We start from the raw sequence: 24975 nt of genomic DNA, 5'->3' as shown, positions 1-24975 counted from the left end.
CATCTTGTTCCTGGTTCGATCTCGTACAAAAACCCCGAGCATATCTCTCTCTGTGGCTGAAAAATATTCGTTGACAATTTACTTATATACATATATATACTTATATATATATACTTATAAATATATATATATATATATATATATATATATAACTTACTAACATCCACTCTAATTATTTGTCCCTTTCACTTGCTTACAAGAGTTCGGTTGTAAGAGCGCTAAAAATATAATAACTATATCTGGTTAGTAAAACATAAGAAGTCACGAATTTAATAGAACATTACTTTACCACATATGACAAAATCATCACTCAATACAACTACACACAAAAGTAATTAAGTATAAGGGAGATTTATTGAATTGTCTCAAAAGTTTGTCACAAGAATATTCCATTGAGAAATTTTGCATGCGAAATTCTCAGAAGCGAACTGGCGCTGGTTATAATTTGATAACTTTGAGAAAGGTTATATGTGGAAGTTCGTGATAAATTATTGCTTCCTTTTCATGTACCACGAAGACACGAAATGGGTGTTAACGAACCAAGTTTATCGTGTTCTCTGAAGAAAACTATGTCTTGCAGTTTGTACAATCAACATATGTCTAAGCCCATTTTGTATTACTGAAATGTAATAATTTCCCAAATCAGTTAATTTATATATCCAATTTAATACAAATAAAATAAACTATGAGTCGTAGAACTCGAAACACAATTACAAAGTAACGAGGCTTTAAATCTTAAATGTAATATTATTGTATAAACATTTGAAGAGACGTTTAAGGTCGCTACCACACCAGAACCGACCCTGGCATGACCATGACCACTCTGCCAAAAATAAACAAATGAGAAGAAGAAGATCACTGTCTACAGGATGATATAGGTGTAAAATTTTTAAAACGTTGAATGTGGTATTTAGTATCAACTAAGTCACTATCTATAAATTCGTAGCTCATTATTGCCTACTATTGTTTATAAATCCAAATGGTTGTTACAATATGTCCCGATAGAGTACAGTTACTGTCATAATAAAAAAATAACAATGTGTATGGTTAACTATTTTAAATTACACTTAAATACTAAAAAAAATTGACGGCCAACGTTTTTTTCATTATAAATTAATAAAAAATTCAACTGACTCTAAAAAGTATTTTATCTGAGCTATGATCTTTAGCCGCGACAAATTAAAAGCAATTTGCGGTCTTGAACCCAATTTGTCACAATAAATCACTTAAAGCATTTGATAAACGTGGCAGATATTTTATGAAAGCAATATTTGTGTTTCTTTGTCTAGATAAGTTTACAAAAGTCTATCATTGTGTACAGTTTTATTCTTTATAATTGTTATATAGCTGAAAAAATAATTGATTTTAATTAAATTGAGCCAATTTTGTGACACTTTTTTATTTGATTTTTAAAAACAGAATGAAAATCTATGTTACACATTTTAAACGTTACTTATAATGTAGAAAATGATTTGAACTCTGAATTTTTAATTACACAAACGAAATAATAGCTATAAATGTTAATGTTGTTACTGCCTTTAATAATTAATACAAATTTTGCTTACAATACAAAATTATTAGTATATGTTAGTGATTAAACAGTGCTTGAATAAATAAACGAAAACACGCAATACGAAAACAGTTACATAAATAGTTGTACAGATTTCCAAATTGAGTTTTTAATATACAGGCTGTTTGTTTATAGGTGTAAAGGCTTTAAAATAGTGAAGGTACAGCTAATTTGTCGTCAAGTTATGTATGATAAACCTCCAAAAATAAACGGTTTTAGAAATAATAAATAGTATAACAATAACACAGTATGAAAAAGCATCTCGTAATTCAGATTATTACATATAAATATTAATTATTGTTTACAATCTGGCCCCGCAAAGGTGGTACTGCTATAAGGTATTGGTCTTTAGGCAAAAGAAAAAAAATAATTTATGTGATATATTTCAGAACGATCACTTTAACGTCTATAAAGATTGATCTAGATGATCTGTACTCTATTTACACCGGTAACCCTTTTTATTAAAGTCAATCAGAAGCTTTTTGATTTCTAATATAAGCTGAGACTAAAGGAAAATAATCAATTACATTTTACTTTCGAAAGCAGTTTATAATAAAATAAAGCATCGTAGCCTAATTTAATCAAAGAGCAACAAACCCCAAACCCCATTTACGAATATCCTGGTTGGGTTATATTTTAGAAAATTTTTGTTAACCTAGCGTCAAATAAGTTCGGCTACCAATTTCAAATATTACGACAAAGTTTCTAAGTTAATAACTGACCCTGTAAGTTACCAAACGACAAATTGAAGACAAAAGTTTCAATGGCTTCGAAAGATTGTAAATTATTTGGTCTTTGTTATATTTATTTGTAAAAGATTTTTTATATTTGATGTTATATTAACTTATCAAAGATTCATATTATTTAAGGTTCATTATAAATTTTGTAAAATATGTTACCAAGTTATTTTTTGTTCGCTATCTAAAATGATATATTTAACCCAATCGTTATTACAGATACAATAAAAATAAATTATGAGTCTAAGATAATTTTCGTATAAACGTAAAATATATTTTAACGTAAGATGTCGTTTAAACGGTTATCACGTTAAAACCACGAGGAAGAGAGAGAGGTGTGCCATTAGCTCCAATCAATCTTACAAGAACATCTGTCTATGTAAGAGGATCACTGCAAGACGCAGGTGTGAAATATTTTCAATTAATATGCGTGAACGTATTTCAATTATTAAATAAATTATAAGTGTCTTATTATTTACTATTACTTCACAGTGTTTATAGAATCTTATTATTTTTTTTTTTATTTTAATGAACCAAACGAATTATAAAAAAATATTGAACTACGACACTCCTTTAGGCCAGCGATTCCCAACCAGGTAGCATGACATGCAGCCATGTAGGTGTGTAAAAATTATATTCATAATGATTTATACATATACATGATACAGAGCTTAATTTATGAAGTTAAAACGGTTATCATCATCATCAACCAACTTTTGAAGATCATCACCATGACCGGTCTTGCACTGCCCGAAATTCCACGAATTTAACTATGTCGTCGGTCTACTTAGTAGGGGCCTACCCACACTGACTCTACACATTGAGTCTACTCGCGAACGCCACTCGAGAACATTTCTGCACCAACAGTCGTCGGTTGTAGAAGAAATGTGTCTAGCCTGCCGCATGAGACGAGTAATTCTTTCGTCATTGATTTATGTTCTTCGGCGGTCAAATAACGGTCGAACAGTCGATTAAACTAAATATTATTAAAATGTCTAGTATATGAAAATTTAAAATGATAACTAACAACTTGGTTCTAGAAGTACCATACAGTGTTCTTGTATTTTTTCTACCTATATTATGTCTGTATGTTGTTAAATTGATATAAGTATTTATTGTTGTCAAGGTTAAAAAATACATTAGAAGAATTTGTTTGCCAGAACAAAGTCCAATGGGTTGTTTAATTTAAGAGACTATATATAGTCCTCCACTCTTTAGTAAAGGCAGTTTTGTGACAGCATTACAGCTAAGTTATAGTAAAGTCCCTAATCAGTCTTAGTTAAGATTTTACGCCTAAATGTTCTTTTTTTGTAATAAATATTTTATTTATTATGACGGTATGCATTTTTCATTTTCAACATCCCTTTCCGACCTCCGGATATTACACCATCAATACATCTAACATTAGATATACTCTAAGAGAAACAAGAAAATTTTTCAGTTGTAAGTATGGGATTAAAAAACGAGAAAAATGGTTTTATTGTTGGGTACATGAACGAAAAATAATTTGGAAAAAATCAGCTTTATTCTTGAGCAAAATTGTAATGATCATTATAATAACAAAAACAGTATTTAGCTGTAAACAATATTGACTCGTTAAAGTACTGGATCGATGCAAGACGTGATATATTTAATTAAATGCAGCGAACCCGAAATCCAAACAATAACGTCAAAACCAGTGTTTACACAGTGACCCCAACACGACACAAAGGCAAATTGTTCCACGTCTGTTCCGTACGTCTACTGGACAATTTAAATTAAGACCCCTTTTACTAAGCGAGTGCAACAAACAGTTGCTCTTCCGTCATACAAACGACTACAATAATTGTAGCTTCAACTTTTGACTCCGATATTAACTTCGGACTTTAATTACAATGGTATAGCAAAACAGCCGGATTTACTTAATTTGATTTCAGTTTATTTGCATAATGTTTTAGTCAGAATATGGATTTCGATTAAATAGTTTTTTTTTTCTATTACAGAAAGTATTTTATAATAAACTTTTGTTTAGCATTTTCAAATTAAATGTGTACTAATTTAACGGTGTTATTATTGACAACTAAGAATACATTACCCTGTTAGATAAAACTGTGACAGTCATAAATGCCACCGCAATTTTTTTTTTCATGACCAGTACGAATAAACACAGGCTTTGTACTGTTGTTTAAAGTGAAGTAAAAACTGAAAAGTCGAGGAGGAAACAATCTCCAGACTATGAGAACTTCATAACGATATACTTTTAAAAAGCTGTTTTAAATTATATCTAGTCAATGAGGCGATGCCAACAGACGCTTTGTCCCACCACCTCTTTAGTCCGGATTTCTTACAGTAAATTTAAAATATTTATTAAAAGTCTTACTGTTTCGCGGGAGTTGAAATTAGCCTTTTTTTCTTATCATCATCTTCATCATTACACTCAAGGGAACCAAGGGAGTGCAATTTCACGGACTAGAATACGATATTGCTTCGGAATAGCAAGCATACCAGGAGAAGTCCAGCTTGCTCTCGAGATGTGCTTTGACATCTCGAGGGCAACAGGTTATTGTCAAGAGGTTGCAATAAGATACTGCTCAGTTTCAGCATTACTATGCTTCTTAGCCTATGCGTCATATCAATAAACGGAATTTCTAGCTCACTCAAAAATTTCCTCCTTACAAAAAGGTAAGAGAAGATAACTCAGAACTTAGATTATGCAATTATATGTATCATGTATTAGATGAATGTTCATATTTATCTTTTTGCTTTTACAAACAAGTTTTAATCAACATAAAAAACACGAAGACATTGTTTATTCTTGCTTATAGAGCTTATATTTTGGCAATCTTCCCAACTTCTGCAAATAGTTGCTGAACTTATATATAAGGTTATAACTATATTTAACTTATATTTCAAGTACGGAAATTTTATAAGCTTGGCATTAAACTGTGCAACTGGGGCTATGATTAGGTTAGTATTGACTTTCACTATTTTTTATAACACGATATGTATTACTATAAACTATTTTTCAGCGCTAAACTGCAAATATGCAGTTCACAATATGTAACGTAAATTCAGAATGAAAAATACACTTAAATTGCCAAACTTTATGAGTCGTGTGAGTTTTATATATCTTAGAGTTTATGTGTATGTGAGGGATTTATTTAAAGTTACAGTTCTAAAATGTTTTGATCAGCGATTATTCATTTTCGTAATTAAATAGATTATGAATATTTTTTAAAAATAATTATGAAAATTTCTGTACAACAAGATAAACAGTACATATATATTAGGGAGACCAGAAAGTAATATCATTTCTGTCGACATTTTCCAGAAAAACCGTTTGATTTTTACCGCTCCAGCATTGAAAATTTGTATACTAGATGGCAAAAGGTTGTTGATAACCAAGGTGAATTTGTTGTTGATTATAAATATAAACTTGTTAAAAATGTAGACGTGTGAATTTAACGAAATAAAGCGACATTACTTTCTGGTCTCCCTAGTATTAAGGCAATTTGTTAAAGCTCTTCAGGTAATAAAGTACACCATGATATTTCAACCGTAAGATGTGAACAAACTGATACGATGGATTAGAAATATATGAAACTAAAAATAAGATAGCGTCACAAAAGTTATTTAAAGTAAAGTTAATTTCTGCACAAAGTATTTAAGTGCATTGAATCCCAATATAAATATTAACATTGATTTTGCAAGCTCCAAACGATACCATTCGACGTTCATACTCGTAGTAACAAGTTAAATTAAGTGCAGAAAAGTTACTAGCTTAAAGTATTCGATACTAGCTAATCCGGAACACTGCAAAATTTTACCCGATGTGAAAGTTCGCTGACTTCTTTGTTACCGTACAGTTCAGACCTTGCAGATTACGTTGCATTAAGATCAAGTCATGAGATTGGAGCGATGGTTTTCTACCTATATTAGTTTTGAATTTTTAATAATATAAATGTACCAGAAAAAAATATTTGGCGTAGGTGGCGGTCTCTTGATCCACTGCTGTACATAAACCTTCTCCTTAGATACCCATATATGACGACACATTTACCTTTTGTTATACTATTCATAAGTATAGTTCGTGCACGTTATAAGTAATTTTATGTCAGATTTTTAATAATTATTTCAATCCTTATTTACTTATAAACCTCTTTTTTTTCTCTTTTACCATGTATACTTATTTCACCCAACGTTAATAAATTATCAATGCACCGCCCAATAGATTAACTGGTGGAAAATGTCTTTGGCATTAAATATCCGTTGGACTTTGTATAGTATAAGAAGTATGTAAATAAATACATATGTTGTGCTACAAAAGTATTTATCATCCGATACCTTGCACACATATACATACATTTTTTTTCGCAGCAAGTTTGATAAGATAAAAAATATAAAACAAAACCTTGTTAAGGTTGTCAGAGAGAGATGGATGTAAGCCGCTTCCAACAAGTTTTTTTTTTTAAATTTATGCAGTAAGCCTTTGTCTAGTAGTGAACGTTTCACCTCCGAAATAATGGTAATGATGATAATGATAGAGTATATATTTAAACAAGTTAAGCAAAACCAAAATGTTATTAATTTCTATTAGCGAATACATTATAAAAAAAATTACTGAACACCAAGCTTGCATTTGTATGTACTTGAAAAGTGTTAGATATATTACTTATAAATAATATTGTTAACTCCCGAAGCTTATGAATTATAGACGTCCTAAAAATACCTTTAGATGCAACGGCCTGATAGAAGACGCCTCCTTTGAACTCCGTCTCCGGTAAATCGAAGGAGCGAAGCTTAACGGACAATTAAAGTTTTGAACCACACTTTCAAGATTAAATCAGGGTGAAATGGCGTACGCTCTCACTTTTCTATCCTAAGAACTGTATTTAAGTATTTCATTTCTTGTAAAAAAACGTAATAGGGCTATAACTAAAGATTTTATAAACGATAAAATGGAAACTTTATTATATTCGCTAGATTTTACGACCCAGTAGAAATTTCTTTAAGAGAAAACATAAATAGTAAGTAGTTAAGAAATTTATTTTCCATTTCTTCATTTCTTTCGCATAATAATCAAAATTTATTTATCGAAATGAAAAAAATTTATAACGATTCACAGCAAACTGTAAAACACAAGTTTAGTCCGAAAACGGTTGAGTCGTTATTAAATTTAATTTTACGCCTTTTATTAAAATATTGGACTCCTATGGAATTTAATAATGGACACGTGTTATAAAATATATATTTAACGTGATCCATAATAAAGATCATCTAAAAAACACAATAATATATATAAATGACAAATCAAATCTATTTTAGTTGCGTATAATAGACCGCACTATAGTACAAAACACATTAAAATAATAATGCGCTACCTAATCCATAAGAAATAGTTTTGTTCTGTTAATTAATATTCCAGTAAATCTCTGAAGTTATTATTGATTTATTTTAAACTTAACAATCTTTAAATTAAAAAAATAACTTGTCTTAATCGACGAGAGGTCATATAACTTTTAAAACCTCAGACAGCAAGCTCACTCATTTATTTATAAGGAACAAAATGAGTTCTTGCTTACTTAGTGACAACATGTGAGGATCTTGTGCTCTTAATATTTACCGGCAGTCTGAACATAAGTTGTGATATCTTTGCTCAGCCTCGGAATAAAGTTGTTTCGCTAGTTTCCATGCAAGACTTATCCGAACTTGTTGAGAATTTCATACAGTTCCGTTAAGGAAAGTAAACGTTTTGCAAAGAAAAATTTGTACTCCAATTTCGCCTTATTTGTTGTGCCAAAGTTTTTAGTAAAATAGTCGTAGTTTAACAATTTTTTGTTCCAACTTTTTCTTTAATTTATAAAGCTGAGAACTTTCTTTTTGTTTATTTCAAATATGAAAAGAGTTCAGAATAATTATACTAACTTATTCCTTTGTTTTAAATTCACAACGGTACAAGGTACATTTTATATATAAAGTAGTTAAGAAAAATTATAAACCACAAAAATTACTAAAAAGTTACAGAAGTAAGTGTTAAAGTTTTGTTTTTTTCAAAGCTAAAAATAATAGAAATACTATAACAGTTTCATAATTTTCCCCGCTCATCAAACGTTAATAGATCTTTAGATCACAAAAAATCTATAGCTCAAAAATATCCTGTAATACATTTAAAATACGTTTAAATATTTCTGTACTTTGACATTTAAGATAAAGAATTAGGAGAATGTTAGGTTGGCTATTGTTTTACTTAATTAATTTTTAATGTCACCATTGCCTTTCCATAAAGTCACTTAACACCGCCTCTGCAGAAAATTTCCGACAATGTCCACAGACCACCAGTGACGGTTAAAGGTTTCTTCGCCTAATACACATTTTAATAATCTGTCTCCAAACAAAAATTTGTAAGATTCTTAAAATTAATGCTATTAATGCATGTTACTAATACTTGTGTGTAATGTATATCATATGTGTATATATGACGTTACAAAAAATACAATAGCGGATTGAAAATATAGCAGTTATTTTCAATTACATTTCGCTTTTAGATATTTTTTCCATTTCACCAATTTTTTGTTTTTTTCCGATTTCATCATACAAATCCATTCCACAACCGACGTTGAGTGAAAATAGTCGATTTAAACGACATTGGCGCAAACGAAGCTATTTTCATTTGTTGCTCAATTTGGAAACCATTTTCGCTACGTGATAAAAAATATCTCGTTTGCAAAATCATTGTAAAATTACGTTGCATGCACGTTAAGAACTGTTCCGCAATTAATTTTATTTATCTCGACTACAATCTTTAAATGTGTAGAGAGGGAAAAGCACTCCATAGGCGTGGGTTGAATTTGTCACAATCAATCATAAGATAAGGTCAGTTTAGGAGAGGCCTTGGTTAATTTAGGCGTTATATTCGATTAAGTTTTTCAGTAGATTTATTGTATCTGCAACGATAAGCTTTTTAATTTAAAATAGTTAATTCTTTTAAACTTTGTCCAAGAGCTGTAACAAGATTTTCGAGTCTTGATTTCGGTCGGGTTTTCGTGCGAAAGATTTGTAATATCTAGCCAAAGCCCGGTCTAGGTTTGGGTTTCAAATCATACCTCTGCTTAAAAGAAAAAACTTTTGCATAAGATTAATATAGATACATTAATTTCAATAAATTCTTGATTTCGAAATAATCCGATTAACTTTCTTAACTATATTAATAACTTTCATTTTTGTTTACGTTTTTTTCACATAGTTTACACTTTCTTTACTGTTACATATTTGAATAATTTTAGTTACAGTAAAGCTAAAATCACTGAAAGGTAAGAAAAAATTTAGTGCATCTGAATTACTCAATAAATCAAGGAAACACTCTGGCAATAACTTGTACGCTCCCTGAGGAAATCTAAAACTTTCTTACAGCAACTAACATAATACTGTATTCTAAATAACATGCAATATTTTTACGAATTATTAAGTAAATGTACAAAAGACTAAAGAATTATAATAATATTACACATATCACAATAATTTTAATGAACCTAAAGTTGTATATAATTTTGTTACCATAAATTGGAACTGTGTTATTAATTCACTGTATTTGTTTATTGTATGATTCACTATATATTGAATACAGTAATTTCTAGCTTACAGTATACTATACATTATGTATTATCTGACAAGGCTACTACATGATGAAATATTACAAAATTTCTTCGTAATTGAGGTCAGATACATATTCTTTCAAAAAAAAATTAATCAGCAAGAAGTCATCGCTCCTTTAAAAGTTTAAACAAAATAGATCTTAAATTTGAGACAAAAAGTGTAAATTGAAGTGAAATACTACGAACTCGTTTTTACCGTGTTGTGCGAAAACGATGAATGTTTATAGAGGCAATAGTGGCATAGTCGGTCCATAAAGCAGAGTTTGCTAGTCAACTGCTCTTGCTTCTTTTATTGAGGCAGTCAATTTTCATGGCCACAATAAAGAAGTTTTTTTTACAAAGCTGTGTACAGGTAGTCTCACTACAATTTTGTGAAAAATTATGTGTTATTTATAAAGTAAATATCGAATTTCTTTGCTTTAGAATATTTTTTGTACTAGCATCCTCGACCGCCAGTCTTAGTACCATCCAAAGTTACTAGCCTGTCGCTAGCCAGTATTAAAAAAAAAACAAATGAAACGAATTGCCAAGTAATTATTTTATTAATTTGTAATAATTTTTTTTACAAAAAGAGGTTTTCTATTTTGTACGCCAATTTTCAACGAGAAAACAATAAATCCTTGCAATGTTTTAAATATTTTTTTCTGTTTGATTGCATCCTAAAATTTTCTCTATATATTATGTAAAACAGATAAAAAGACAGAAGAAGAAGATTACAAATGTCTACATTAAAACTTTTGTTTACTCTCAACAAAAAAAAAAACGAAATGTTCGATTCGTTCACGAGCCTTGTTCTTAGCTGCGCATCCTCACTATTGACATTTATCATCTGTCATCACCATAGAGATCGAACTAAAAAGTCTGCATATCTAAAGAAACAATACAACACCATCTAAATGACATGACTCTTTTTTAAATATTCCATTCAAGTTCTTTTTTCAAAAGTATATTTGGACATTCGATCAAATGGAGGATCCATTAGTGTAGTTTTACTTTGTTGTAATAGTGTCGTTTTACACGATATTTTCTAAATATTTACAGGTACTATATGGCTTTAACCATAATGTATTCGATATATTGCTAAACAGGGCGTGATTATTTATTAAGAATTGAACAAACTATATTTTAGATATTTATATTTGTTTTTGATTCTACGATGAATAAAACTTTTATCTATTTAGCAAAACTACGTTCACTGACAACGTAACATGTATAACTGTGAGAGGGGGAGCCACTTAAGCCGTTTGTTGTTAGCCCACACTCCGACCTATATAACATACTCGGCTTAACTGCAGTCTTGCACGCTTTTCGCTTTATTCTCAATGGATTTTTTATTTGAACATTACGCGTCGAAGCTGTCTTTTATTTGTTATTAAAATCCATATAACTTTTGTTTATTCTGTCAAATATGCTATGACTCTATATCTTTCAGAGATGAAAGTAACGTTGTCCACATAATTTTCCATGCATTCTTTGCTTAAATAATAGTAATGTTAAAATGATAATTTAACATCCATTATTAATGCATTTTATTTGAATTCAGTGAAGTAACTTCTCTTATTATAATGTCACATTAATCTTATCTATAGCATGTACTTAAATATTATAAATAAGAGCAATGTAACAACTACTAACAAACTATGCTTTTGATGACTCCTGTTTCACATCGCGAGAAAGGGGCCAAAATCTTCATAAAGTCTGTACTACCTTATGGTAGTTATTATTATTTAATTTTGCTTTCTCAGCATCTACTCTTTACTGCTAAAAAACCACCAAGTTGATTTAATCGGCCAAAAAAAAACGATTGACTGGTTTCTGATGATGATGATGTTGTTAGCCTTGCGGGCTTTCACAACTTCGTCGGACTCAGGGCTCGCGGGTCTTCGACCCGCGAGCTAATATTTATATACTATCCTACTGCTGACTCTCGGCGCGTGTGTGCGCTGCAAGAGACTAGCTAGTGTTGCTGTGGCTTTCCTCCTTCGATGTTGGTGTTGGAGTCGGCGTCGGCTTTATCGGTGTTTTCGTCTTCATGTCTTCTGTGTTGATGATGATGATGATGTCTTCGTTTTCTTCTTCGATGTTTTCTTCTCGCTACTGTCTCTTGGCAGTAGCTATTCGGTGCGCCCTCTTCGTCGGGCGTGTCCTGGCCATCTTGAATGTGGTCTACTTGGTGGTGGCCCCCTCTGATGTTTTCAGGGGGCGTTTTTTAATGCCTTTCGGGGTCGGAGCGTCCTCGTCCGGTATCGTCTGGTATGTAGTTGGCCGCTTGGACCACCAGACTGTTCGGATGGTGTATGGCGTCATGGAAGTATCTCCTTGACGCCTCTCCAAAGTATTCTCTGATTGTGGGGAGGTCTAAGTCGCTGTGGAGGTCGACGTCCCTCTGGTATGGTGCCGCACCGGTTGCTTTCCGGATGAAGCGGTTTTGAATTACCTGCAGGCGGTTCAATTTCAGCTCGCTAACATGAGCGAAGACTACGCTTGCGTAGGACAGTATAGGTCTTACGTGCTTTATAAATGTGAATTTTGTGCTTCAGCGAGAGTTTGCTGGAGGCACAGAGTAGAGGGTGGAGTTTACCCAATACGAAGGCTGCTTTGTTCCTCACGGTTTTGATGTGAGGTGAGAAGTTTAGTCGGGAGTCTAGGGTGACTCCTAGATACTTGACCGATGCTTTCCATGGGATTGGACGGTCGAAGAGGGTGATGTTGCCTAGTTTCCTTCTCTCAGGTACTGGCTTGAGTCTGCGCATCGGCTTTCTTTCGAATTTCCGGCCGAAGAGTCGAATTTCCGGCCGAAGAGAAAAAACGATTATTTTTTGGAATGTACACCACGCGACGAAGTAAGCAACGACCTTGTTACGGTTGTCCTGAGACTATGGATGTAGCCTTCCTTTTAGTCCAATCGGAAATCTATTGTATAAACCTTTGTTCAACAGTAGACGAGTTTCGGCTAAAATAAGGGCGATGAACCGACTGTTTAACATTTTTTTCCTTTTTAAAATACTCTCGAGTTGGGTGCGTGTGTAAAATACAGATTTGTCGTATATTTTTACGAAATCCCCTCTCAGTCCACGATTTACGAGTAAAGATTCCTGAATATGAATTAAGTGCTGAAGAGAATTAATTTTTTAAACACGAGGATACCACTTAATACCTATAATTTAATAATTTTTTACAAGACATATGCTTCTACGTAAATTACTTAAACGGTGTCTATAAATTCATCAGAAGAAATAGAGAATTACGGAGAAAATTTAAAACTATATCAATAAATTACAGCTTGAACACTTTCTCGTTAGAGATCCCAGATCACGTTAAGAAAGCTTCGGAGAATTAGTTATTTAATAATTATTACCTTTACGCCATCAAGTAAAATAAAATACACTTTACTATTTTAACTTAGCCATTTGCTTTATTTAATTTAATCTACCCGTTGACAGTTATTACACGGTTCCAGTTGACGTAAACGTTAATTAACGCCATAAACGCGAAAATACTTCTTGCCACTTCAACATATTTCAAGCTTGCAAAAGATGATTTTGGGTAGGTTTAATTCCATAGCATTTCACCTTCATATCTTTACATCTGACGTCATGAAGTGTGCAAATTCGTCGAGTTTATTAATTTTGCGAATATTATTACTATAAAAAATATTAGCTTATAACTATAAAAGAAATGTGCGAGCATCTTCTTATTTTTGAACGTCATCAATATATTTGCGACGAGGTTGATAAAATTTTAAACAATTTATAGTTTTTAAATTTATCAAATCTTAGATAATGATACATTTTCCCTACTACCGAAACGATTATATCGCACTTTGAGAAAACGCAGCGAGGTGGAGGCCAAAAAAAAAACATGAACGCCGCCACGAGAGATATATTACCCCACATCGCCGCGTGAATACCTAAGGCGGCGAACAGCGGTTTCGGTAGCTCTATATCACACGATTATATCTTTTTTATGAAAGCATTCATCGTTATAAATGAATGCTTTCTGTAAATGCCATTGTTCAATTTTTTGTTGATACGTTGAGTCAAACACAATGTTAATCGTAAAGAGATTAATTGGTAAAAACGTTTCAAGCATTGACTTCGCGCGAAAGATCCGTAGACAAAGTTTATATACACAGCTCTTATATTTCGCGAATGGATTGTCTAAGGATAAAGTTCGACAGCTTTGAAAGTAGTAGTAGTTTTACTGCGTATGATAAATAATGGCTCGCATGTACGCCCTTCTAGACATCTAATTGAATGTTGTAATAGAATTTATTTGTTACAGTTTTTATACTTAGTTTAAATTTTATTACGCAAGTCAAACATAACTTTAATTTTTATAACTTATTTGATTAATATATATAATAAAGAGTCATAAGTTTTCATTATTGTAGGGAAAATGGCGTACGGTGCTCGGGGCCGATGATTCACGTATTAGTATTAAGTAGACTTCCTTGCCAAGCATTGGCGTTAACATATACTGACTAGACTACTCTTTTAATGCTTTGGAAAACCGTCCCAGAGATGAGCTAAAGTTCATTCTTGACTTGCTAAAATCCTTCAGCAGTTTATAGAGAGGATTCGTAGAGAGACCGTATTATTTGTTCGCCAAAGATGTGCGGTCGTTAAGTACAATGTTTCCCAAAGGACAGTAAGTACCGTGAGACAACATCAAGTGCATCTTTAAAATTTTAAGTTTAAATAGAATTAATTTCAGCAGCTCTGCCTATGACCAAAATTTTTAAATCTAAAATTTCATCGATCCATGATCATTATAATAAAATTATATACAAGACTGGTCATAGGGGATCCCCCATTGATTTCTAATAGGACCGCTTGGAAGTGACCGCATGCAGTTTCTTACAACGACTTTAACAGAGTCATCTGTTGACCTTGTGGGTGGACATTTGACGCGAAGCTTACCGGTCTATGGTGTGGAAATCTGTTATGCGTGCTATATGGGCAGCCCACTGGCACATATAAACTTGCCAATCCGCTGGATTGTGGGTTGCTTTTGATTGTTTAATTTATATCTACCAAAATATCTAAATGACACCACACTAAAGGTCGTAAAACTAACTAACCCATGAATCATTTTGAAAATTTTAAAATTGTTTCTGAAATATAACGTAAAAATAGTTTAAACACAACTGAGGGACCGACTACCAAATTACCCCTAAAACAATTTATGGGTTAGTATGTTTTAACAGTAGTTTATTTCAGCGTAACTCTGACAAACGGTTGTGGGCGCAGTAGTAGATACCCGCATTCGTAGATTTGTTACAAACTTAGTTTTAGCAACAATTTGAACAATGTTTAGTATAATCGACACTTGTTTATCGTTTAACAAACAACAAGTTACTCCGTTGTCAATGTTACAAATAGCTTGGTCAGTCCTTTGTATTTTCATAATTGCAAACTTTTTTTCTTTTAATTATTTTATTAATTATTTGTACATGAGTCTTCCTTGGATGCACACTACGCTAGTTAATCTTTTTCACTTTTTTTTCTGATTACTAAAAAGATTTTTTTATATTCTTTGTTCGTTACGTAACATGACGTTTACATTTCTTTTTTTTTTAATTAAATATGGCCTAGTACTTTTAATATAATTAAAACTTTTTTGAGGATTGAATATATAGAATAGAGGAATGACAGAATTAATAATTAAGAATCTAATAAAACTACAAATATATAATAAATAAACACACCTCGGTTAATGGATGTTTTTTCCCAAACTTATTGATTCGTAACTGTTTCCATTCATCGAGCTCAGCAAATCAATATTTCACGTCCATGATTGTGTATCTATTGTTAGTCTCTAAAAATTCGCACATAAAACAAAAACCTATTGTACTTTTTTATTACCATTGTTAGTATTTAACTTCTTTAGTTCTTTCCAGTAAAGTTACGAAATTTATCGACGGTCAAATTAACCGGCAATAACTAATTTTGAAAGTTAAATAGTCGAACAGCCAAAAAGTTATTTATAATATACACATCATAAAATAATACAATAAAATTTTAATAACATTAATTTATTAGTTGTTAATTAAAATTATATTAAAGTATCATTAATTGAACACCTTTATGCTAAAACAATGTCCAAAGAAAAAGCTCTCTAAGTCTTTTATCTTTACAACTATTTATTCCTAGAATAGGTTGCCACCTACTTAGAAAGTTGACATTTGCAAGAGCAAATGCTATTTATTTTATTAAATTTTTGTACTTGAATTATATTGTAGAACTAAATTGAATGCACCACGGCTAGCGTATTTAAATTTCATGTGCATGGCGTCCATGGATCACCGCCAGATCCTTAATTCTGAATGAACATGTCTATCCACATTGGAACTCTTTATCAGCTGACTGAATTGTTAAAATAATAAAGTATGTACAATAATAATGCATTTTACTTCAATAAACTAATAACAGTTTAATGTTTAGTATAATAGTTATATCGATAAAGGATTAGAAGACCCAATACAGTTTGTGCTGTATATATAAACAAATATTTACTTTTTATTTCTCAAAAAATAAGTTTCCCATATAGTGTATTTAACTACAACACCACTGTGAATGTACGAGCAGTCAAAAATATTGTGTTTATTTTTAAATAATTCGATATCCGACTGTGCCTCCCCATCAAATCAATTTCAAACTCAATTCATAAAAACTAGTTTCGATTGTTACAACACGCAAACAATTTTAGTTCACACCCATTATCCTTGAGCGAATCTAGATGGATAATAATTATAACGGCATAATAATTAATAATGCAGAAACCAATTCTAACAACCTATAAGTAATTGAAATAAAAATATGATATTCTATCTTATTTTAAGAGTTTTCACCAGTATCCTAGGTGCCTAATATTTTTATTGTCATATACTATTTTATTTTTAATTTTGTTCCAAATTTATACCAACTAAAACGCTACATTCTGCTTTTAACGCCGAGTACTTTCGCGTGTTACTATTTTAATAGCATTAGCCTTGTGCCTAAATATTTTAGCTCTAGCTCTGCTGGAACTTCGCATCTGCTATATATGAATATCAAGATGATTCCGGACTAGCCGCCACTACCTAGAGATGTGTTTTGGAGGAAGGTGTGGTATTATCTCCATCTTCTAGGTTTCGGACTGCGGATGAACAACTTTTATGTTCTCTATCTTTTCCGCAGTCTCCATTCTCAACATTACTTTTTCTGGTTATACCAGCGCTACATGAGATCTCGTACTGTACCTCATTCATTATAAAGTCTGGTAGCAAAAGTTTATTCCCCACTATGAGCGTGAGTTCCTAGCGCAGTGTCGCCCTATACATAGTTGTCGCCCATAAATCACTACCTACATAAAACCTCGTTGAAATAATAAGACGTTAACATAATCATCATAACTTTTAAAAGGCTTTACAATGGTTATAACCACGTTGAATGTGCTAAGAACAAAATATCACTTACACCAAACAAGCGTAAACATTCTGTTCATCCTATGACTTACTTGTATGAAAAAAATCCGATTTGATATTATTCTAATTTATTTATGAAAACAGTACCCGACAAAGTTAAGTTTGTTTCGCCAGGTAACGTTGATCAACATTTGAATTATTCAAAACATCATTTTACACTCTTCTATCTTTGTGTTTAATACTTTGTATAAACTTCTCACTCTGAAACCTCGAAAATGATATAAGTTCAGGAATAGTTCGCCAATATCACAAGAACCTCAGGGATTATACTTATACGCGTCTGCCGCGTGGCTTTGTGGAACAACATTGTTAAGTTGAATGGAAGCCAAGAGTTACTGCAACAGAAAATTGGATTTTGAAATTATACGACTCGTATTTTGCTTACAATGTAGCATTAAATATAGGTTATTAATGGCTTAATTATAAATTTTGATTCAGTTTAAAAATTTAATTTTTTCGCGTCTCGCCAAATAACTTGGCAAAAACAGATTACAAATGGTAATTTACTTTTTAATTTATAAAACGAGAACTAGTTAAAATCACTCTTTTTTAGAATTTATTCACGGTATCAAATATACTTTTTTATATTATGCTGCAATGGTGCAAAATAGAACAATGAACAAAGAAATGATAAATAAAATTTTCGGAGACAGATTCCAGTTGTTATAAACCTACTTCATAAATATTTTATCATCATCTTCATGATAGATGTCAGAAGTCTAATACTGGACATAGGCTTCCCCTAATGATTTCTAATAGGAACTGTTGAAAGCGGTCTGCATAAATATTAGCTTTCTGTTAAAATTTATCTTTTAAGTAAGCACTAGTATGTAAACTTGAAGAATTTGGTCGAAAATCTTCTTGACTGAAGACAACTTGGAAAACTATCACGTTAGCTATTCCCATTTACCAAGTTATTATTGCAATAATATGTTTATGAAAGAGGCCTTTGCAATTAAATATATATTTATTCTAAATGGCTATATGATACATGGCTTTTTGACCTAGAGACTTTAAGTAAACATAGCAAATGAACAAATTAATAGTGAAAAATTAATATAATTCAACTCCTTACAATAGGTAACATATATTGACGTAAATTGCTAATAATCTCTTAATGTTCTGTAATATAACTGACATATAACATAAAATTCGTATTAGCGTATGTTAAGCAATAAATCAAATCCAACCAAACGCGGTATTGATTATCGTGGTGTAAGCATGCCAAGAGTAACACGTTCCAACCTATCATTAATGCATAATGACAAAGACCTTGTTGCTAACACTTCGTAAAGCATACATTACCGTACATTATTAGGCCATTGACTTTGTAACGTATGTATTTATTGCAGTTGTTCCGGATAATCATTAATCATGTTACCGTTTCGTACATAATTAATGATTGGAAAATATTCAATTTTTAACTCACAATAGTGTGATTATTCAAATTTGGTAGCGTTCAAGTGTATTCGTGTAATTAATTATGTCACACATACAATACCCATATTTTTAGTTTAACTATATTTCATGTGTTTTATTGCAAAAATATTTAGTTTCGTCGTAATATTTAGTTCATGTTTCATCGACATTATTTCCGATTGTAGTAATAAGGTTGATCAAGTGCTGTGTTTTTTTTTCCATTTATTATTAATTTTTATATTATTTACTGCAACTGTTCGTAATAATGATCCTATACAGAAACATTACAGGAATTTCTTTCTCCACTTCTCAGCGCTATCGCTTTCTGAAGTGGCTCTGGAGTCAGACTTCAAATCGCATATTGAGTAATAGCCCAAACCGGGGTTGTCACATGAATCATCCGCCTCAGCAACCTAAAAATTCGGTGGCCTCCTATTATGTATTAGTCAGAGCCAAGGGTTAGGAGGTAGCCATCGAGTTAGGTTACGTAAACGAGATTTACGCTAAGCGGCACCAACGCTCTGCCATCTGCGAAATGTGATATAACCCGAATCTGTGATATTTGAGGAACGAGGCGAAGGAAGTAAAGCGGAAAATGATCGGAAATAAGTATGTAAAAGAATGGTAGAAAATTGTGTAATGAAAGAAGAGGAAAGATAGATCATACGAAAAATAATGGAAAAGTACAGAAATAAAATAAAAGTGAAAAAATCGTTAAAGAATGTCAAACCCTGTCGTACAAGATAATGTGTACGAGAGGTCCTTAAATCCGAACCAAAAAATGTGTAAATATGTGGTATAACTTTTTGGTTCCCACTGCTGCAATATATAGGTAAAATAAACCTTCGGGTACAAAATGAGTACGCGTCGAAAAGCACCTCCAGGGTTATATGGGGATTGGCAGCTGTCACGTGCGTTTAGAATTTTAACTCTTAAGACATTACGATTTCTTTATAAGGTTTTTTTGCACGTATGTAAGTATCGAAAGTTGGTCTTGGTACTAAAATCATAAATAGACATTAACCACAACTCTTTTATAATAATATTTAAAAATAAATCGCATTTCCATTCACTTTCCCTAATAAATACTTCTAGGTACAGATTAAAACAAAAGGCGTAAATTGCTTTTGGGCATCCCTGTGATACCGCTTTATAAAACTTTAAACCATAAATTAGATCAGTTTTTGCTCCGTACGACAACGAGATCGCGCGTTGTTGGCTGCGGTTTAATATTTAGTGGGATTGTTTCGTAACTGACCCTCGTAAAGTTTCACCTACCTAAAACCAGGTGTCGCGGGTAGGTATGCGGAATAATTAATTGTTACTATTGGCATAATCGTGGGCCTGTTAATGCGCTTGTATTCTTCGCTTTAATACTTCTTATATAATGACTGGCCTAATTTAATAGACCTACTTCGAATGATCATAAATGTACGTATCATTACGATCGCAGCAAATTGGACACAAATATCTTTATTAATAAAAAATTGCTAACGTCAAGGTTATTAAAATGAGTACTAAATTTGTACGTGTATTATAAGTATGTTAATAAAGAATGTTTCAGCAATTTATTAAAATATTTACGTTTTGGTTATTAAAAAATACAATACAAAGCAATAATCTTTTATATCAATGTTTTAAAAAATTTTAACACAACAGAAAATTTCACGGTAGCCGGTCCAAACCACTCAAAATGACCAACGTTTGTAACTGTAAAAAGAGTCTAAAATATCATTTTTGTAGACATGTGCTTCTTTTATAGCAGAATGATTCAAATTTTTAATAAAATAACATCGAAGTTGAAAATTTAAGACAAAAAAAAAGATATTATTTTTACACTAGAGAAATGTTTTATATCCAGATTCATAAAATCCTATTACATTGGAAACATTTACCAGTCCAATCAAAATGATTTAACTTTATTCAAGCTCAAACTAACTTTCAAATAATGCATACTCCGAGGAACTGCAAGACGGGGTAAGAGCAAAGATCCTTTATCGTCTTTGACTTCCTTCAGCGCCGATGAACAATTTCTTATAGTAAAAAAGTAATAAAGCAGAGCGGGCGAAATTGCCTTCAAAGGTGAATCTCAATAAAAGGCTTAAGTTAAGCGACCTCCGTGCATATTATGAAGAAGGAACTTTTGAAAGGGGTTAAAGTGAGTATACCGATTTGAAAAGACAAGGAAAAGGTGGTGCCTAAGTACGAATAAATTGGAATTGGTGATATAAAGAAATGAAGTGTCTTTGTTACTTTTTATGGAAGGGAGGAATTAATGAAGCGAAAGAAGTTGCTTTATTAGACCCTTTTGGTACCATCCGAGATTCCTACAAAAAGTATAGCCATGTCTCTATAAAAATAAAATAAAATAACCCCAAACAAAATTATAGAAGTACAATTAAGCAATAGTAACAGCTCGATTATCTTATTTATTACCTGTAACTTAAAAATATAACATAATTAATTAAACACATACTCAACATAGTATGAATATTCCGTCAACTCTAATATAACACTATATTTTCTATGTTAGCAATTGTAATTTCAATTTATAAATGTGTAGCTTGTTATTGGCGTAGTGAACCTATTAATGTTTCTGTTATGTGTGAATTGATAGTTATGTATGATCGCATAATAAACAAATAAAAAAATTTTCATCGATATCATTAATTCTGTAAATATTCCGCAATCGTAATAAATAAAATGTACTCTTATATAAAATCTTATTACAAATAAACTTTTTTAAGTTTTACTTAATTAATCATTCTGGGAGAAAATATTATAATGGTTTACATAAAAAATAATAAGAAAATTCATATTATTAATTTTTTGATCATAATAATTATGAAGGAAAAAAATTACAGGAAAAACATTGTATATAAAAAACATTTATTCCTAATATTTTGTTAGTAAAAAACTCATAAAACATTAACAGCTTATTAAACAGAATAGAGTTAAGAAAATTGTGTACGATTAATTGATGCATCTACTTCAAAAAACAGAAGAATAGAATAAAAGAACGGAAGGTTTTTCGGAACTTAATAAAGCAACGATAATTAGAGATCTTTTTATTCTGCCAGCGCTTCAACATCAACATTGTTACAATTAAAAACGTAGACTATTTTTCTGACGTCTCCCGTCTTAATTAGGATTTTTTCTTTTGTTCTAAAAGGGTACCTCTCAGCTTTATAAAAGTTAATTCTACATTCCGGCCCCTCACTTTATGTCGAAGTAAAGAAAGCAAGAATTGTTTTTCACAATATCTAATAAATAATAAATATTGAATAGACTAATGAACAGCAAGCATCAAATCATTTCATCCTTGGAAGGTAACACTAGTGTAAAGTCCAAATATTATTTTGAACATCATTAAATCTGATAGACGAAGTCAACTGACACCCTAAATAAGTTATCGGAAGACTTTGAATACAGGCCGCTTCTAACAATTCCTGTTGAAAACCGATCGGGGACATATGTCCACCAGTTAGTGTATATCCTGAAAAACTAGTAAATAAAGCCCTCGATAACCTTATAATTTTACAGAAAAAACACGTATAACTTAAAGGTTTTCTTCCTATATTAATATATTTAATATAAATAATGTGTATTTTTACATAATTTCTGTTATAAGAGACCATACAATGGCTGCATTTATAACTGTCGGTAAAGAAGAGTGCGCAATCATTGCTATGGTCTAGTAAAACATCGCCGTAGTTTGTGAAATCACCGAGCTACATTAGGATACAGCTATCGTAGTAGTTGTGCTACAATAATATTAATTATAGCAAAAAAGAAACTTGAAAGGTGTTCCATTTACATAATCTGCAACTTAATTTCAAATCGGAAATTTAAAGGCAAACCTCTGAAAAGAAATATGCACTGAACACGGCGCTAAAAAAGATGAAGTAAAAAAGCTTCAAATTGCAGGTCCGTTTCGCCCAATAAAAGATTTCATTAACAAAGGCGATGAAATTCCTCGCATGTTAATTATCTCCTGGGATAATTAAAGAAAGTTTAGTAGCACAGTCGCCGGGAGGATTAACCCTTAATTAGGCGCATTAAGAAAATCACTCAATTAGGCGCATGGGGTCTTAAATGACCCCAAAAAAACATTGGGAAAGGAGTAACAAAAAGGAGTAAAATTTAAGGATTTCTATAGTAATTAATAAAGTTCTTTAATATACTTAACTTTAAGAAACAAATACTTACTATGTCATTAAAAATATTTAAAAAAAAAACTAAAACAGTAAACCTCTCTTTAAACTAATTTTTTTGGCATAGCCGAGATCAACTTAAGTAATAAAGTTTATTCAGCCTCATCAGCGGAATCTTCTGTTCTGCATCCGACGCAGTAAATCCTTGAGTGTTGCTGACAAATAAATTTACGACACTTGAAACATTTTGTTGGCACTTTTTTGTCGTCCTTTCTAGGACATGATGAACAGCGCCCGCGCTTAGCTGTCGATTGATAAAACGCCTTGTTGACATTATAAACTTAATAGAGCCGTTTTTTTGTTGTCGCTGGTACAGCACGTAGTTGTATGCGACATTTTTGGTGATCTTCCACAAGTGCCGCAGCTATTTTCTACAAGAAAATCCGTCTTGAATATGTCAAAGTCTTCTCAATATTCGCTTTGTGTATGACAAATGCCAGATATGTTTATACTCCAGGTAAATGTAAAATAATATTTTGTGCTCGGGTCCTTACTGCGTTCGATGATGGTACTTTACACCATTTCACTTTCAGGCCATTTCTCTGAGTATGTCGAGATAAAAAATAATTATCTTCCGTCTTCCGATGTCTTGGATATGTTCAGACTCCTCAATTTCGCTTTCTGAATTATGAGCACTATCAATGACAGCATCGTTTAAAGTTTCGTCTTGCGAATCCGAAGCAGCAACATCTTGCTCTTCATCAAGCACTTCATCCAGCCATTGCAATACTTGTTTGTCGTTAGGCATTTCTATTCAAAAAAAAGAAAAAGCATAGAAAAAACTCAAAAATACATAAAGAAATCATACCGTATCAAAATACACACATACAAAGATAAATAGTAAACAATATACTAATATAAACAAAAAAAATGACAAAAGTAAAAACTTACCTTCGCCAAAAAATGAAACGTAACTAGGCGCATGGGGTCAGCTCTCAAAAGGACAGCGATGCATGCATATGCGTTAATGTTCTGGATGTGACTAATTCGCGTACCCCGGGGGGAGTGAGGAAGCTAGAAAGAGCGTTAGTACGCTCTGAAGACTGTAAGCCATAATTTTTTGAATTTGAAGTGGCCCTGACCCCATGCGCCTAATTAAGGGTTAAAAGAACAATTCTAAGATCCATTAAGTTAATTCAAGCAACGTTCCTTTTACGATACACTAGGTATCCTTCTTGTGCATTTACTGCAGTTCTACTATTTCGCTAACTCGGTAATGCCTCGGGGCATCTTTTAATAGTGCAGTTTCAGCGTACAATGTAAATTATTCGACATGGTAACGATCATTTAACACAATTTTTTTAACTAACACTACTGCCTTTACACACTTAATATAAGAAATGTTGTATTATTACTTGATCACTACTTTAAGTGTTTACTGTGTACATGGGTTTATCATACTTATAATATCTTATATTTGTATGAAATAAATGACGAGATTCGGAAAAGAACCAAGATCACTGACGGAGCACGAAGAAATGTCTGAAGAGGCAATAGGTAAGGTACATTTCGTGCAATCGACGAGAGTTAAAGCCAAAAGGTTCTTGAATGGCGTCCATAAGCTGGTAGATGAGGCATAGGTAGACCCCCACTGGATGAACCAATGACTTAGTAAAGGTAACAGGAAGTCGCTGGATACGGGCACCGCAATACTGGTAATCATGGCGATCTTTGCGCGGACTGTAATTACGATTATGTTTGTATGTACTTTTTGAATGTAATAATGAAAGTAAAAATTATTTTTATTAACCTCATGTAAGAAGCATGGGAGATTACTGTACACACAAACTATCACTTAACTGTATTGAGTTCAGGGTCTAGGTCAGCTGTTATATCTAATGCTTATAAAATATCTGATTCTTGACATACAGGCTATGTTAAATGTTATGTTAAGTTACACCTTACATTTATAATTTTTCTTACATAACATATACAT

Source organism: Battus philenor, unplaced genomic scaffold (genome assembly GCF_028537555.1).
Source record: "Battus philenor isolate CCGP_79_NKW_IND1 unplaced genomic scaffold, ilBatPhil1.0.hap1 SCAF_4, whole genome shotgun sequence".
NCBI lineage: Eukaryota > Metazoa > Arthropoda > Insecta > Lepidoptera > Papilionidae > Battus > Battus philenor.
This window is presented reverse-complemented; position numbering follows the sequence as displayed.